This window comes from Gadus macrocephalus, chromosome 16, assembly GCF_031168955.1.
Source record: "Gadus macrocephalus chromosome 16, ASM3116895v1".
Lineage (NCBI taxonomy): Eukaryota > Metazoa > Chordata > Actinopteri > Gadiformes > Gadidae > Gadus > Gadus macrocephalus.
Window position 1 is genome coordinate 16497518 of NC_082397.1, and position 18936 is coordinate 16516453.

The window sequence follows — 18936 nt, forward strand, 5'->3', positions numbered from 1 at the left end:
GGCGTCGGACTGCTCATGGAAGAAGCAGCAGACGGGAAGCAGCATTCCCCGACGCAGGACCACTCGATCTCTCCTCGTCACAACACACACACACACACACACACACACACACACACACACACACACACACACACACACACACACGCACACACACACACGCGCACACACACACACACACACACACACACACGCACACACACACACACACACACACACACACACACACACACACACACGCACGCACACGCGCACACACACACACACACACACACACACACAGCCTTTCCACTGCACACGCGTCTGATTGGACTAAAAGCATTGTGGTGAAAATGTCACTGACGCTCCTAGCAAACAATTACCCTCTCTCCCATCTATTACACATTGACGACGCCCTCACGCCCACAGACAGAGCCGGACAACGTTGCTTCACTGTCCGCCTACTAAGTAGCATGGCTCCCCCGGCTACTGCAGTCAACTGCAATTACTTAGCAATAAAATATTGAATCTTAAAAAATATGTATTATATATGGGGGCGTACTAGCGGGCATTTGAATCCTTTTGAGACGTTGGTCATTGTCATTGTAATACAGGGCTCGATAAAAAGAAGTATAATGGAACGAAAAACAAATAAATGCACATCTGACCAAATGGTTTGAAGTGAACATTTGTTTTGTATAATAATAAAAAACAAATTCTAATCCAGACATGATACGGGATGTCCAGATGGGACATGGAGCTGTTGATAATCCCTTAAACCTCAAATCCTAATACTAGTGTGCAATTTTTGATGAAACGGCGCACTGAAAGTGAGATATAAGCAAGCGATCACGTCAAAATGTTGTGAAAAACCCACTCAGAAAGATAATCGCAGAAACACACGGAGGCAAGGGAGTGATTGCACACATTGAAATCTAATCAGAGGCACTGTGGATCGGGTATGGGACACTTGGTCAATTATTTTGAGTCCTATGGGATTAGAGAGATTTGGATTAGGTTTAATCAAGTGATATCATGATGGGCCCTGGATTTATAGAGATATGAAGAGTTAGACTGTCCGTCTCCCACTCCTCCTGTCCTCCTAAAACTCACTCTCTTCCAAACTCCCTCGCTTCCTCTCTCTCTCTCTCTCTCTCTCTCTCTCTCTCTCTCTCTCTCTCTCTCTCTCTCTCTCTCTCTCTCTCTCTCTCTCTCTCTCTCTCTCTCTCTCTCTCTCTCTCTCTCTCTCTCTCTCTCTCGCCAACTGCACGGGTTCATCTCCATCTATTGAATGCTATATTGTCCTGTTCCTTCGGTTTGGTTTTCTTGCACTCTCTAAATCCCTCAATCATTCGGCCTTGCCTATCTCTCTCTGTCGCCCCCTCTCCCTTTGTCTCTGTCTTTGTGAAGGAACAGATATTATATCACGCAGGCATTATAGAAGGGATTTGGTAGTTAGAGGACTTATCCATGTTGGTTTATTCCCTTAATTTCCCTAAATAACATTTTGGCTTGAGCCAGCCCATGCGTGAGAGGGACGATTGTACATGAATGGCAAAAGATGGGGGGACTTACAAGACAGAGTGTGTGCATGTGTGTGTGTCTGTCTGTCTGATAAAGTATGACTGGACTCAGATATTCTCACGAATAAACTGTGTGTGTGTGTGTGTGTGTGTGTGTGTGTGTGTGTGTGTGTGTGTGTGTGTGTGTGTGTGTGTGTGTGTGTGTGTGTGTGTGTGTGTGTGTGTGTACCAATGTGCATGTGCGTGTGAGCCAGGCAGCGCTTCGTGACTGTGGCTTTGTTGATGTTCAGGAGGATGAAGACCCCCTGTGGTGCTCAGTGTAGCGAGATGTTCTCCTCAGCTGTCACACCACCACTTTGTGTGTGTGTGTGTGTGTGTGTGTGTGTGTGTGTGTGTGTGTGTGTGTGTGTGTGTCTGTCTGTCTGTTTGGGTGTCTGTACGTATGCATGTGTGTGTGTGTGTGTGCGTGCGGGCTCCCATGTGTATGTGCACATGCGGCTAGTCTTTGTGTCTTTGGGAACGCAAGTGCGTGTGCGTCAAAGTCTCTCGTGTGTGTGTGTGTGTGTGTGTGTGCGCCTGCGTGTGTGCGTGTGAGTGGGTGGCGGAATGCACGCCCCGATGCACACCGTGCACTGGTATGCGTGACTATGTGTGTGCAGAAACCTTTTTTTTTTTTAATGATTATCATTATATTAGTCTGAGTGATGGCAGGGTCGGGGAGGAGGGGGAGGGGATGGGGTCACATGGGATAGAGGATGAAAGTGCAGGGTTGGTTGAGGCGAGGGAGTACTGGGGACGGTCAAGGGGGTGGGGGGGGTGGGGGGGCTGTACACTAGAGTGGACACAGAAAATGTGAGAGTAGACAGTCTGGGCTCCGTGTTTAAATGTGGATAGCCAACAGGGGAATATACACACATGCACGCACACAAACACACACACACAGACACTCAGAAGGGCATAGATATAGACACACGTACACACATACAAACACACACACACACACACACACACACACACACACACACAAACACACACACACACTAACAAACTCACAAGGGCATAAACATAGACACACGCACACACACACAAACAGACACACACATTCACACATACACACACACACACGCATACAAAAAAAAGGCATAGACACACACAGACACACACCCAAACAGAGCAGCGCAGAGGTGGCGATGAGGAGCGTCTGTCACTCCAGACAAAGAGAGAGGACAGAGTGGGAGGTGGCAGGGGGTTTTAGGGCTGAAGCATGAGGCAGTCTGATTCTGGTAGGACAGAACAATGGGTGGGCTAGCATCAGGGTGGGCAGGCACACCAAGTGGGCACACAACGAATGGGCAAAACAAATGGAGCCCGGTACCTCACCATACACACTGTACATATTCCATTGGATGTGATGGATTATGTATTTAAAGGTTTGGCTTCATTGTCATAGAGTTTCATTCTGATCTGATCGAATGGGATAGGGTCAGTGGTGCATGGCGTTGTCCTCCTTCTATCGCTCGCTCCTCCTCCCTTTCACCATTTTCCCCTCGCTGCTTGCTTGAGGAGGCAGAGGACAGAATCACCTATGGCCGTCACGCACCACATGGCAGGCATGCACGCAACCATGAACGCAGACACATGCTCTCACACACACACACACACACACACACACACACACACACACACACACACACACACACACACACACACACACACACACACACACACACACACACACACACACACACACACAGCGTTGAACTAGCCTGAGGAACGGGCAGCAAACAGTGTATGAGAGCGGTCAATGTTGCTGTCTGCATGTGTTTGAGTTTGACTGTGTGTGTATGTGACTCAGCATGTGCCCGTGCGTGTGCGTGTGCGTGTGCGTGTGCGTGTGTGTGTGTGTGTGTGTGTGTGTGTGTGTGTGTGTGTGTGTGTGTGTGTGTGTGTGTGTGTGTGTGTGTGTGTGTGTGTGTGTGTGTGTGTGTGTGTACGTGTGTCTGTCTGTCTGTCTTGGTGTGTCTGTCTGAGTAGGGGTCAGCCAATCTGCCCTCTTAATGAAATGTCTACAAGTTAAAGAAGCCCAGCAGCCTGATTCTCATCTCACAGACCAGACAGAGCAACAGGGTACATTGGGACCTAATTTGACCTCCACTGGGGATGGAAAATAGGCTATGTACTGGGTGCAGTATGACCACATTCCAGAAAATAAATGCTCAATTAATGAATAAATAGAAATTGATTGTATGTATTCAATCATTTTTTTGATATATATTTATTTATATATTATTTATGTATTAACTATGTTTTTTATTTGATTCAGAAACCTGTTCTTCTTCATCCACTGTGAACAAAGCCTGGCCACACAAGCACGCACTCAGCACGAAATCAAAGTACACGAAGGACAGGAAAACAAATGGAACAATGAGGACGTTGTGGTGTAGGGAGGAGTCTGATCCCTGATCCACTAATCAGAGTAAGCAGAAAACACCTGTGCTTCTGCCACCCCCAGCCCGATCCCACATCAACACGCAGCATGGCACGGCATGGCGTGGTCGCAGCAGCACGCGGCCCCGCGGAGGGACAAAGGAGCTACGGCTAGCTTAGCGTTGTGTTGATCTGTGTTTATCTGTTATCTGTCTGTGCGGTGCTCCGAGTGGTTTCAGCCCTGAGCTGTCCGTCAACCTATTTTATTACATGAAGATGAATTAAGATATCTTCATTTTTTTGTGTTCACTTGAGAGTCTAAATTTGCTGGTGTTCTATTTATTTGGCTGTCCTAGACACATTGAGGTAGTACAACCATCATTTGCAGTTTTTGCGTGAGGTTAAGTTCTTCTCACTGTCTTCTTGCTATTCAAGTCACCTCGGGGACATTAGCTGTGGAACGAACGGTGAGAGCATTGGTTGAACCTAAGTAGCAAATAAACACGTGTAGCGTCCTTCAAGCGGCAAATAATTTTTCCGTGGCATTTACAGACCAAGGCACAAAAGACGCAGCTGTGCAACAGACAACACCACAACATAATATATCAAGCTTTCCATTCAGCAAAAGAGGCTAGCATAGCAGCTATTAAAGCCAGGAGTATAAAAAAAGAAAAGAGTGAGTCGTTGGCACAGCGTCTGGCTGATGAAAACAAGGCCGACCTCAAAACGACCCCCGGATTATCATGCGATATTGTCACATTGTATTAGCAGGAACCCCAACAACAGCATGACAACATTGCATGGTAATTCCAAACGGTCTCGCAAACTGTCATTATTGCGGATTGCAGCTTTCACCAGAAGTGTAACATGGCTCTTGTCTTCCTTTTCCCTGGCAAAGGGTTTACAACAAAATACGAGAACATAAAAGGATAGGAGAGGGGATTTGAAAAAATAAATCAAATAAATGAATAACACAGCACAGGAACACAGACAGAAACATGATGAAGATGTTAAGGAAAGACAAGGAGGAGGAGGAGGAAAATTAGATGATGAAGGGATGCAAGCAGGAGGTACAGTGATCAGAGTGAACGGACACCACACATGCTGCCAATATCCAGAATGATACATTAGTTTGTTTTATTTTTCTTATTATTGTACCCGGAGGCTGGATGGAAACACGGGGAAATGCAGCCGGAGTGTGTCTGGTTGTGCATTATTCAGGAGGACCGAGGAGGGGAGTATGGCAAGAATAAGGGAAACATAGGAAAGATGGAGGGCTAGCATGAGAGAGAGAGAGAGAGAGAGAGAGAGAGAGAGAGAGAGAGAGAGAGAGAGAGAGAGAGAGAGAGAGACAGAGAGAGAAAGAGAGAGAGAGAGAGAGAGAGAGAGAGAGAGAGAGAGAGAGAGAGAGAGAGAGAGAGAGAGAGAGAGAGAGAGAGAGAGAGAGGGACGACAGACAGAGAGAGAAGAGAAGAGAGAAGAGAGAGAGAGGAGAGAGAGAGAGAGAGAGAGAGAGAGAGAGAGAGAGAGAGAGAGAGAGGACAGAGCAAGAGTGAGAAAGCGAAAGAGAGAGAAAGAAGGGTAGAGAAGACTGCCACGCTTGCATCAAAAATCTTTGTGCTGAGAAGATTCAGGTGTGTATTTGTGTATGAGTGTGTGTAGGATGTGTGTAGGAGTGGTGTGTGGGAGAGAGAGAGAGAGAGAGAGAGAGAGAGAGAGAGAGAGAGAGAGAGAGGGGGATAGGGGCTGTCAATGAAGGGAGGCACGGAGTGAGGAGACAAGGAAGCATGTCTGAACATATTGACCTTTAGTTACACCCTCAGAGAAGGAGACGAATATACAGAGAGAGACCAAGGGAGAGGATCTGTTCAGCATTAGTAACGCAGGGTTTCAGAGCAAGAAACAGAAAGGATGTATTGGGGGATATGGCAGAGAGAAAGACAATCAGTTTCTACCAAAAAACAGGTGCTGCAACTCTGGTCTGGTTACTATCAATGAATGAACCAACTCTACGCAATAGCTGGCCTACAACATATGAAGGAGTCAGAGAAGTAGTAACTGCTGTTTTTTACGCCAAACTGAGATAAAATAAAGTTTGTGATAGCCGGGCATAATCTGTTTTTCAACAATAATTGTAACTCTGTCATTAGAAATTGAGGCTGTTGTGAATGGTAAAAGAGAGAATGAAGGCAGCCATTTACTATACTGCCGATGCACAATGGATCATTAATTAGCACTGGGGGGCAGGGTCATTACAACATATGAATTATGTTATAAAGCACAACAAGATGATGTGGCTTTAGTAAACTTTTCTAGGAGTGAGGAGTGTGTGTGTGTGTGTATGTATGTATGTATGTATGTATGTATGTTTGTATGCATGTATGTACTGTATGTATGTGTGTATGTGTGTATGTGTGTGTGTGTGTGTGTGTGTGTGTGTGTGTGTGTGTGTGTGTGTGTGTGTGTGTGTGTGTGTGTGTGTGTGTGTGTGTGTGTGTGTGTGTCTGTCCCGTTCTACCTCGCCTCTCCTTATCTGTAGCAAAATGTTCTGGGTGAACATTTTGTCCTGCGGCCCCAAAGCTCTGTGTGTCTCTGAGCTCTTCTTAAGACCTCAACCTTTTGAAGAAAAAAAAAGTTAACGCACATCCCCCCTCCCCCTAGCAAACCTCTCTCCACGTTCCCCTCCCTGGCTTTCCCCTTCTCCCCCGAACGTCTTGTCCTGTTACATGGAGGTCCTCTCACGCTGTGCCACTTGAGCAGTGAACGGGAGGTGCTCAATTGCATGTGGAAGAAAAACGAACAGGAAGTGACTGAATAATAAGTCAAAGAGAAAGGAAAAAGCACCTTGATGTCACTCGCTCTTAACAAGTGTGTGCCTGCAAAGCCCCTTTCCTCCACTAGAATACTGTGGCTGGAAACGAGCGTCCCTTTGACAACTTGGGGGAAATTTCAGTCGATGGTGGAAAAAATTAATTATGAACTGACTTAAAAATGTGTTCACTATAGGATGCCTCCTATGCAACCTAGCCTACTTTAAAAAGTAACTTATTTAAAAAAAAAACTTTGAAACGTAAGTCGAGGGTTGCATCGTCCAGTCTTAACACTGTAACACTTGAAAGTTACTTTGCATGCACTTATTCATGTCATCTTTTTTTGGGATGAAGAACAATGACAATCCAAACCACAGCTACCGTAAGATGAAAAACATCCATCATATCAGTTATTATTTTCTGCATCTGTCATCTCCAAAACATGGCTGCTTCAGCCAGAGAGCCACAAGACAAGCTTAGGGCCTGGAGCGAGGAGGTTCCACCTCTCATTTCCTCCTCTGAACATTTTGTCTACACACACAGTTGATACCTAATCTAATTCTTATTGTCTATAGCAGTACCACTGATGTGACAGGGTACATTGTTAAATGTATAAAGGCAAAAATATAAAGTCATGTAAATGAAATGTAACAAAGAAAATATGTTAAAGACCACCGACGATTATAGACTATGAAAGACTAGACTATACTATAAGAATGCGTTTATATCACACATTTCAGATTCAAGTAATTGCAGATAGCAAAAAAAAGAGAAAAGACGTTATAAAACCATTATTGCAAAATCCTTATACAGCTGCAAACATTTGCCTGCTGTGACTCACCTTGAGTATGTAAACAGTGTAACTCAAATGTCAAGCTTTGTTTAGTCAAATGGCTGTTATTAGAATACATTAAATAACGACCAAACCCATCCTGTGAAACCCATTCGCTATAGGTTTCACCCTAGAACCTAGCCTACTTGGATAGACCGGTAATAATAGGACCTCCTGAAATAATTGCGAGTGTGTAAACATGACAACATGTGTATGTCAGGCATAATTTGCAAATGTTGATGACAAAATTATGTTATGCTTATGGGATGATCAATTAGGGTGATGCTGGTGCTTTCATCATTAAATTTGTTTGGCTGATGCTTACACAAAGCGACTCACACTATGTTCATTCAACCATATATACAATATTAACATATATATGTGTAAACGTCTAGCACGATATTTCCCTTGTTTAATTAAACATGTCAAAATCCTCATCCAACACTGTGTGCGCACTCATGACTATGAGGGGGGCATGCCTGCGTGTGCGTGCGTGTCAATGTACCCGTCTTTACATCTGTAAGCATTCAAAGTCTGCCTAAACCTTATAGGCAACAGCAAAAATCAAACACCCTGCCTTTGCGTCTGAGCTTGTGGGTGGCATGGCATGAGGGCGCGCACGTGTGTGTGCGTGTGCCTGTGCGTGTGCGTGTGTGCGTGTGTGTGTGTGTGTCTGTGTGTGTCTGTGCTCCTGACAGCAGCGCGCGCCCTCTCTCAGCAGTGGGACATTAAACCCCAGCGCCGTCTCTTTACCCCCGCACACCAGGATTAACGGCACTCTAAATGGGCCCTCCTCCCTCCCTCCCTCCCTCCCTCCCTCCCTCCCTCCCTCCCTCCCTCCTCGGCCTCCCACGCAGGCGAGCACACATGGAGCTGCCCACCACTCCCAGGCTGCAGCCCTCTGCTCTGCTCTGCTTTGTTTTGGTTCTCCAGCCCAGCCACCCACCTCCCCACTGCCTCTGAACCTCCTCTAATAAATGGTGCTGAAGTGTTGTTAGCAGGGGGGCTAAGCCCAGAACTTCCACCCCCACCCCCCTCCACCTTCCCATCTCTGCCGACGTATCAGGCGCTGAGTGGATGATGATGGGGCTGAGAGGGAGGGGGGGGGGGGGGAGCAGACGGATAGAACTAAACAGACTGGCTACAAAGCATCAAGTCCCTCTGTCTCTCTCGGCCCAGACACTGGAATAATTCTCTCTAGTCACGCACGCAGGCAGGCATGCACGCACGCACCCACTGACACACACACACACGCGCGCAAATAATAGATGCCTGTGCAAGAGGTTAATGAAATAAAATGGATTCTTATCAGATCCCACCGGCCATTGTGCGACAGGATGGATGACCGGGTCGGCAGAGAAGCGATTGGATGGATAAATGAAGGGTCGGTGGTAGGATATGTGTGTGTGTGTGTGTGTGTGTGTGTGTGTGTGTGTGTGTGTGTGTGTGTGTGTGTGTGTGTGTGTGTGTGTGTGTGTGTGTGTGTGTGTGTGTGTGTGTGTGTGTGTGTGTGTGTGTGTGTGTGTGTGTGTGTGTGTGTGTTAGCTTCTGTTCTGATCCAATCCCATTGCCGAGTGGTTATGTCCAAGAAAGCTAACATCACAATGCTTATATTCCTAAGACTTCCACACAAAAAATGTAATGTCTCATTTTATTCCCTAAAGGATAAATATAAACACATGCATGTAAACAACCTACATGCAGTTAGAAGGCAATTTGTTTTAGGATTCATTTCCAAATACACACTGCTCAAAACATTTAGTTTTTATGAAACCAAATGTTGTTTTAAGAATCCCCTTCTTGTGTTGTGGACTTGTGGTCGACCCACCTGTTCAGGCACAGCTGGAAGATAAAGCACACGCATTACCTCCTAATTGATATTCCTACCACATGGCGTGTCATAAGTTACTGCCAATCGATTCCGGACAAAGATGACAGCGCGCCATCTCGGCTGCTATTGCTTCATGTTCCTGCCTGATCTTAAGGCATGAGGTAGGCCACGGACAGAGCTGGAATGGTTCCTAGTCAAAGGGATTAAGACGTATCGAGGCGTGAGGCAGACAAGCCCTCCATTGTTACTGCGTCGGAGCTCACCGCGAACCACGTTCAAAAACCATGTTTCGCGGAGGGATCTTTGCTGAGGAAGGTCTGTTCACAGCCAAACCCCAAAAAAACCTTTTAGGAAGGGATACTGGGGAGAACACTGGGTAGGAGAGGGGGGCCACCACCGATTTATTTGTGAGGTACCAAAGGTTTCCCCTAGGTAGACAGCCTTCATCCACAACAACATAACACAGCAAGCATGGAGCTCTGCCCACCTATTGGTTCTCCTCGGGCATTGTGGGTATTCTGGAGAATTGCGCAGCGCCAAACCCTGCATCTCTTCCTCCACCTGCTCCTCCTCCTCCTCCTCATTCCCTTTCATTGAAATCTCCAAGCCTACTTGGGAAAGAAAACAACAAATTACCACCCGAATTCAGCCATTATTTAACACAGTAGGTGTTCATTTAGAAATTAATCCCCGCTGCTGAATTATGGCTATAATTTAATTCACATGGTACTTACCAAAGCCTGTGTGGTATTTGAATACCAGCGGAGAGGTCCCCGGTTTGATCTCCCAGATCGTCTCCACCGCCCACCTGCGACCGCCGCTCAGCAAGATGGACAACACCACCAGGTAACAGAGCTCACGGCGAGACACGCCTGCTAAATTACAGTGCACAGTATGAGTAACCCGCACGTGCCTGGTAAGAAGCTTTTTTGTTCCTTTTCTTCTCTCTTACTTAAGACAGACCGACCAAATACAGGCCAATGTGATTTGTTCCTGGGTGAGGGTTTACTGATATATGGGTTGTATTGCATCGCCGCTCTCAACAGGCAGAGCCTCGCTGTTCCAGCAGAGATTATTCTTTAACGAGCCCGCTTCTCACTCCAGTCTCCCTGTGTGAAACCTCAGACTCAGCAGAAAGCAGGCCTGTCCTCCGCTGCAGATAGACGAGAAGTCTGGACCAGCTGTGTGCTACTGAAGGTGGGCATTACACTGATAAAAGCTTATATAGGCTAAGCACTTTTCACCTAAGGGAACAGGGTAAAAAGCTTACCCACTAACCGCCCCAAAAGCCCGGGAAACCCCCCCCTGATTATCAAAGCTTTATTAAAGTGTCCCCGGGTACTGGGCTTTAAACAGCCCTCCCTAAAGTACCGGGTTGCCTGCTCTCTCCAGGACAGGAGAATTGGGCACTGGCACTATTACACTGATGAAATATGCTTTAGAGCCAAGGTTAACGCCAGGCTAAATCCCATGGCTTGATTTTCACCATATTAAAAACCATTTATCACGCGCGCCATTCTAAAGATTAACGTTATCAGGGCATTAAATCTAATTCCGCATTGTCGTCGTCACTCTACTTCCTCACTTTAACACGAGTCAAGTATCCGTCATGATTCATCTCAACTATCTACTCATTTACAAAATAATAAGTCAATCGGATCCGCCGTCTCTCAAAAGTAACTGACTCCCCTTAGCCAGCCTCTGTCCGCCCGCCTTCGTGTGTGCTGGCCTGACGTCCTGCCTGCATGTCTGTCCGTCCGCGTGTGTGCGTGCATGTGCAGGCCTCCCTTAATGCCTTGCAGTGACAGCCTGTCATGGTTTAAGGGCATCTCTCTTTAATCGCACCTGTCAACCCTCAGCCCAGAACCATGGCCTGCCAGCAGGGCAGCACCAAGCCTTTTAACTCAGGTGGAGGAGTGTCTGGGGAAAGGGGCTCAGGCCCCGTGGGCAGTACCCTCAGATGGTTCCATGCCAGGGTCGCCAGGCGCGGCCATGCGTGCTACTGCTGCTGCTGTTGCATGCTGCACATGGCGTGCCCTCGCGGAACATCACTCAGACAGAGAGTGAGAGGACACACGGGGCACTCAGCGTATACTTACACACACACACACACACGGCTATTTTTTGTATTTATTTTTTCAGGCATAGGAACAGAGGAGTCCCACCCCTAGACAGATTGAGTGCAGCGCGACCGATGGTGGAGACACATATAGCCTGCACTACATGCGCATGCCTCTGGTGAGGGATGTATCTGGCAACATGCTTTTGAAAAACAAATAAACACACAAACCGTATACCTTCAAACAGTTGTGTCACACTCATGCAAACAAGACGCACCACCGCGCACAAACTCAAGGGCAGAGTACACACATCCATATTTAGCTTACAGCCTATTTTTTGCTCCCACCCGTTTGACAGTCTAATAACCCCCCCCCCCCCCAGTGCTCCACAGCCCCCACAGCAGCCCCCCCCCCCCTCTGGCTGCTTTCACGGGGCAGATGAATTAACGACACCCAAACACATCATCAAACAGACATATCTGTTTATATGGATCCCAATGCAAAGGACTGCTTTTGCATGACAATCATTTCCCCTGTGACTACTTCCCTGTTTAAGCACTGATTTAACTGTAAATAGGTCCTTTCAGAGAGAGGCAGACCGTTCTGGTACACGTCTGCTCTACATGAATGCACGCCTGAGTAGTGAGAGCGAGAGAACCACAAGGGTTGGTGACCAATAATTGGTTCTGGGATTTCTTTAGGTGCACCCAAGTAACACAACACACAGCATGGCATCAGCCAATATATAATTGAACTAGGTAGGTCTATAAGATTATGAAATATCTCGTTGGGAAAAGGGACTTGCTTATAGAATATTGAATGACCTTGTTCCAGCTTAGAAGATTCATTTTAGCCTGTTCCTTTCACAGTCACTGAGAACCTGTCTACCTCTGCATTACACCATCTACTTTATTTACAAATTTTGTCCAAAAAATTCAAATCGTTAAATAAATGCCATAATATGTCATGTTATCTGGGCAGAAAAGTTATAATCACATCACAGGCACACTAAATTGCCTTATTCTGCTGGCTAAAGATAAACAAAAGTGTGGAAATATAAAACCAAAAAAAGTAAGGGCCAGATCATGCTTCGTTTATGTGTGGTTAAAAAAGACAAATATACAGAGAGGGAGGGAGGGAGAAAGACAGGGCCAGAAAGTGGGTAATTTGGAGTCAACCCTTGCCACTGTTGCTGTTCTTTCCAAATATGCGTATGATTTAAACCCGATGGAGGTGACAGAAATGTTAAATCTAATCGACACAGCAGCCTGCCAAGTACAAAACGTGCCTGTTTAGTAATCAGGCAACATCTCTCTACACCTAGCGTTGTTTTCAACAAGTTATGGGTTTCATCCACGCCAGTAACCTGGAAACGGCCAGAGATATCTGTCAAAAAAAATAAATTATTATTATTATTATTATAAATCTGTGCCCATTGGGCTCCCATAGCTGGCCCTGCACGCCTTCTCCACTAGTGTTGCTACCCAGACTACTCATGTACCTTCGAATTTATCGTCTTTATTATTATTTTGAATTTTTATTATTATTATTAATTAATTCCTGTCTTTTTTTTGGGACACAGGACGAAGGACGACGGTGCTAGCAGTTGCAATCATTATGACGCTGTACGTCAGAGGGCCTGCTGTCGACGCACTATTTGAAACAGTCCATGACACTACAAGGGAAAAGTCGTTTGTTTACAATGCAGAAGATTTGCCTCAAAGCCAAATCATCCGAGCTTGTATGTTTGTCTGCCTGACTGATAGCTCTCGTTGGTCGGGCTGTGTGTGCTCAATAACTCGTAGTCTCAAAACTAATAAAATAACGGTCAGACACGACCTGCGTGGGAGTGCATTTTGTTCCCCAGGGTCACATATCTCAAATCACATTTTTGGCCAGACGCGGATTGGTTATTGTCATGCAATTTTGATTGTAATTACCTGGCGACATTTGGCCGTCTACGCATACAGAAAGAAAATAAGCTATCAAAGAAAAAGAAAATAAAAAGGCTGTCTGAGCGCGTCGTGCAGTGCGTGTAGGCTGCGCCGTTAATGAGTCGTGCATCCAGGACTCGTGCAATGCAAATTGCATTCGCCCACTGTCTCTCGAATCGGACGAGTGCAGCCTACCTTCGCGTCTATCCATTTGGTGCAACATCGACCGGATACGAGACAAAGCATGGAGTTATTCATAGAACCCATTACCTTGAAGACAAATCGTGTCTGTCTGTCATTTCGCTTGAATATAGGTCTAATTATAGCATGATACAATGAACATGGAAATAAAGGATGAATCACTTTTATAAATAATGGCATTGTCCTCCCTAGAAGGCTTTTATTCGTTTTAGTAATAATATTATTATTACAAGTGGACCTTTCCTATCATCTTTATTTTGTAGAAATTGGTAGGCATAAAGCCAAATAGAAATAGACATCTGATCATTATGACATTCAAAATATAGTAGGCATGCATGAGGGCGGCTGTGCCCGGCGCGGGGGTCGGTGAAGCCCCTTTGGTGAGGTACATCACTTTTTCAGGACACTGAGCCTGAAGGGACCTTGCCGCGTCTAGTCAGTTTCTGGCACGCTAGGTTGGGTCAGCAAATGTGTAATGAGTGTGCGTGCGTTCCGTGAGAGGGAGGGGGACATGCTGAAGAGGGACTGAAACGCAGGGCTGGGGCACTAGTGGGTTTGTGTGCGAAAGGAGGTCTTCAAGAGTATTAATTTTTAACCATTAAATAATATTTGGACGGTTGGTGGTGGTTGGGGCTTGCTGTAGCCATTGTGGTTGAAAGACACTACAATGGAGATTTTCTTGATTCCCCAGTCCCTGTGTAGCTTCAGATAATGGGGAACTTGTGCACCTCAACATGTACCTGCTATACACGCACACCAAATGGGCTTTACATGGCGCTGTCCTAACGACAGAGCATTGTGCGTGCGCAGTGGTAACCTCCCATGGTGTGTTTAATAAGTGAGCGTGTGTGCGTGCGTAGCCTCCACAATCAGTCATTGCAAGCCAGACAGCCCCTCCCCCCTTCCCCCCGCCTCCCCTCCAGCCATAGTGAAGAGTAACGATGTGAATCTAAATCTGTCTACTGCCTCTACTGTATCTGTTAGGGAAGCCCTCTGAAATCCACAGTCATACGCAGACAGATAGAGATGGTTTTCTTGATGTCTGCCTTCTCTCTTTGGAATTGGAAGAAAACAGAAACAAACAGGAAAGAACATTTTAAGAATGACTTGTTATTAACCAAGGGACTATTCCAAGAACCGAGCGGTTTGAGAAGGACGGTGGTTTGAGAGAATGCATTCGTGCTTTGATTGACACCAAGAGATGTGAGCGTGTTGGTTCATCTATAAACTCCCCTGTGTACGTGTCTCATGCTTCGTGCCTGTGAGTTTCATTCACTCAGTGGGCTCGTCCCTCTGCATACCTTGTCTTCCTGTATACTTCTATACAGCCGCCTCTGTTTCCTCTCCTCCTCTCTCTTGTGCCTCTGCAGCGTGGAGATCTATATAGTGTGTGTGCGTGTGCATGTGCGTGTGCATGTGATGGATGCATTTGCATGAGAGCCAGTGGGGGTGACCCTGCTCTCTCACGCCAAGGCTTCTGTTGAACAAATAGGAGTAGCAGGATGTCGTGACAACACTCACATCAGTTTAAATACGAGTGCGGCTCTCTCTCTCTCTCTCTCTCTCTCTCTCTCTCTCTCTCTCTCTCTCTCTCTCTCTCTCTCTCTCTCTCTCTCTCTCTCTCTCTCTCTCTCTCTCTCTCTCTCTCTCTCTCTCTCTCTCTCTCTCTCTCTCTCTCTCTCTCTCTCTCTCTGCGTGTTTGAGCAAACAGCTAGGCACGCAATTTGAGGGGGTGAGTATGTGTGGATAGTCTTGTGAGTGTGTGTGTATTTAAGCAGGGGTGCGTGCAGCTGTGGGTCAGGGTGAGCGTTTTTGTAGAGGGGAAAGCCAGATATATTCACAGTGTTAATGACCTCAGTGAGATGCACAGTTGGCCAGACAGAGATAAGCCAACCGCTCTGTGGAACAGGAACAGGTGAGACCACTATAGCCCCACAGCCTCCTAAATAAATGAATGCTGTCATAGGGTTAAACGAAGTTCACCGCCTCATCAATGTAATGGCTTTAATTTATACAGATTGGTTATAACAATGTCTGAAGAAGGCTAGGTCCTGTTTGTGTTTGAGTGTGCATGTGCGTGCGTGCGTGCGTGTGCAAGTGTTTGTTTCGCTCGCTCACCAAGAGAGAGACAGCAAGAGCGAGAGGATGTAAGTATGCCTGAAATATGTGCGTGCGTGGGACTGTGGTGATCTAGCTGTGAGGCATAATTACGGCAGATTAGCAAAGCCACAGTGAGAACTTAGGTTGAGCCGTCTGGACCAAGAGACAATGATCCCAGGGTTGAAGCGCACACACACACACACACACACACCATGGAGGCAGAGATATGGGGGGATGTGTCTAGCATGTTCTTCCACTGTTTGTAGATGAATTCAAGCCAGCTACACTTGGTCTATTCCACAGGGTTATTAAGTCAAGCCCTTTGTTTCATCATACTACACCATTCAGTGTGTGTGTGTGTGTGTGTGTGTGTGTGTGTGTGCGTGCGTGTGTGTGTGCCCTTCCTCTGCGCATTGCCTCCTCCACCACAAACCCCCTCTAATATTCTCCCTGTTCAAGGTGTTCCTCCTATAAACCTCGTATCTTGAATTTTCTTCCACTGAATTTGCCACGCAGCTCCTGTATTACACAGGAACTACCGCAGTCACGTGAGAATCTCAAACAAAAGAAGATTACGTTCAGGGCACACATTGTGTGGTACGGCGTTGGTGTAGAATCGAAGGAAGATTGCACAGGCAAACCATTATTTAAACAAGAACCCTGAGCCCACTCGCAGGGCCCACTGAGCAGCATGTTGACTGTTCCTTCCGCACTTCCTCATCACCAGATAAGGGCCCACTCTGTCCCGCCCTCTTTCTCTGAGGGGTGTGTGTCCAATCAAGATCCTTTGGTTAAAGAAACAAGCTCAGAAGGACAAGTCGGCCTTGGCACATGGAGAGCGGAGCTGGATCGGTACAGATTGAGATCTCCAGGGGCGTGGGGGGATATGGCTGCATGCGTGCACACACACAAAGTCGGAGCGTTTTAATTTCTCCACTCTTTTTGTTTTGTCTGAGGGTCGTCTCTGGCAAGGGGTGATCCAGAGACATTGGCTTCCTCCTGAAAAAAGCCCTGCAGTAGCAAAATACAAAAAAAAAAACGTCTAGAATGATGGAGTTGCGATAATGGAATTGTGCGAATGGAAAACCGGAGCCAGATAACACACTCGCTATACATCCTGATTCCATAATTCAAAGAGATGAACTGCTGATTGTGTAATGGATGTAGTGTGTAATGGATTCATAAATCCCTGTCTGTGACCCATGGCTTAGATTATGATCCAATGATCACATTTTTTACGAGGAGACTGATCTCTGGAGCAATGTCAGCATCATTTTGTTTTACACAGCTCGAATAATGGTGTTTGAATTTAGAGAGTCTGAGATCTATTTTCCATTGGTTGCACTTTCTCTATGCTGTCGGCAAAGTTAATTAACACATACTGCCAGACATGCAGGGGAAAAGCTGGTGCTGCACGTGCACACACACACACACACACACACACACACACACACACACACACACACACACACACACACACACACACACACACACACACACACACACACACACATATTGAAGCACACCACACACACACACACACACACATATTGAAGCACTTAAAGAACACTACAGACATGTGCAAACTCGTTCTCTTAAACACTTAAAGAGACTTGAATTTACAGTAATGTAGCCTGTACATAAGCTTGATTAGCTCACAACTGCTTTTCTCATGCTGGTTTACTTTTTTTTTTTCTTTGCCACCCTTTCTCCACTTTGCAAACTCTGAACAGAGTGTTTGCTTGTTGGCCTTGGTGTTGTTTGCTTCATTTGAGTTCCATAGCTACTAATTAGCCATTTGTTTTGAATGCTTCTTGCCGTTTTACCCAGTGATTATTTAGGACACGCCCAGACGTTTAAAGCAGGGACTGTGTTTAACGGCCGAGGCAGCTAGATACATTTGAACTATAAAGAGAGAGAGAGAGAGAGAGAGAGAGAGAGAGAGAGAGAGAGAGAGAGAGAGAGAGAGAGAGAGAGAGAGAGAGAGAGAGAGAGAGGAGAGAGAGAGAGAGAGAGAGAGAGAGAGAGAGAGAGAGAGAGAGAGAGAGAGAGAACATAGATGGGTGGCAGTGCAGAGATAAAGCGGTGGTGAATCAAGTGAGCGAGAGAGAGACACACACGCACAACAATCTGGTCCCCGGGCGGCATCCTTTATAGGTCCAACTAAAAATGGCACAATGGATTCATGCAGCATTAGCAAACTTTTTGGAAGTTGAAAAGCGATAATGATGGAGTGCTAACCCTAACCCTAACACATGAATATCATCAAGAGGCTTCGAAGGGACCGTTCAATCAACAGGAGGCCCCACTGGTAGCCACGTAAAGACACGCTGCATTCAGCGGGCACCCTAGGGCCCATTAAGCAGGGTACTTGGCAGTGTTATTATCCCCCCCCCCCCCCCCCCTTGGTCTCCCCCCCATGTACCCGATTCACCAAAGGTCAATGAGTCCCGAGCCACAAAGTTTAACTCGCGCAGCGGAAACATCCTACAAGAGACTCCGCTGACGTCACAAACTCTTAGATAAGGTACGATGCGCACGGCGTCAACAAAGTGACCCTGGCTCCCTTGTTGCCTTGACAACCTCGGCTGCCGTTTCCCTTTTCGAATGCCCTTGGATCAGAGAGGCAGAGAGAGAGCAGGCTCTCGCCAAACGCAGGAGCAGAAAAGTGGAACAGAGGGAGAGGACAGTGGGAGGGAAAATGAGGAGGACGACGTCCTCGCCTTTGCTTTTTTTTTCCTGTCTGTTTTTCTGCTCACCTCTAGAAGTAAACGACACCCACGGGGCTCCCACCTGTTCTCACATGTCAAGCAGCAGCACGGCTAGCCGCACCAAGCAGCGGCAGCGAGAAATACAGGAAAAGATTAAACGCACAGAAACGAGAGAGTGCTTCACTGCAGTATCTAACGTCGTAAAAAAAAACCGAATGTTACTTCTGTGGCGATGTCAGCTAGAATAGGCAGACTCCACCACGGCAGGTCTTTGTAGCTGGTGTGCTGTGCGTTACCGGCTAGAATTGTGAGTGGTGATTATAGTTTGTGAGGGCTGACAGACATGGTGGAAGGGCATGAGAGAGAACATGGAGGGCATAGAACAAACACGAATACTCAGACGAAACAAAACAAAATGGTGCTGTAATGACAGGAGGTCAGGAGGAGCGGGTGGAACAGGACAACGTGTGAGCTGTGCTCGGCTGTGCCATGCAGCACAGTCGAACCCTGGGGTGGATGTGGGATCTGGTC

The 18936-nt window shown here is 46.7% G+C and overlaps 1 protein-coding gene across 1 annotated transcript in view; it reads right to left on the minus strand.

The window, feature by feature from the left end:
• Positions 1 to 1067: 1067 nt before the first annotated feature.
• The window catches only part of kcnab1a (potassium voltage-gated channel subfamily A regulatory beta subunit 1a), a 117021-nt gene continuing 99152 nt past the window's right edge, over positions 1068 to 18936 (minus strand). The window contains exon 15 of the transcript XR_009529637.1: positions 1068 to 1084. The gene's annotated coding sequence lies outside the window, so the exon portion shown is untranslated. The remainder of the gene's footprint in view (positions 1085 to 18936) is intronic.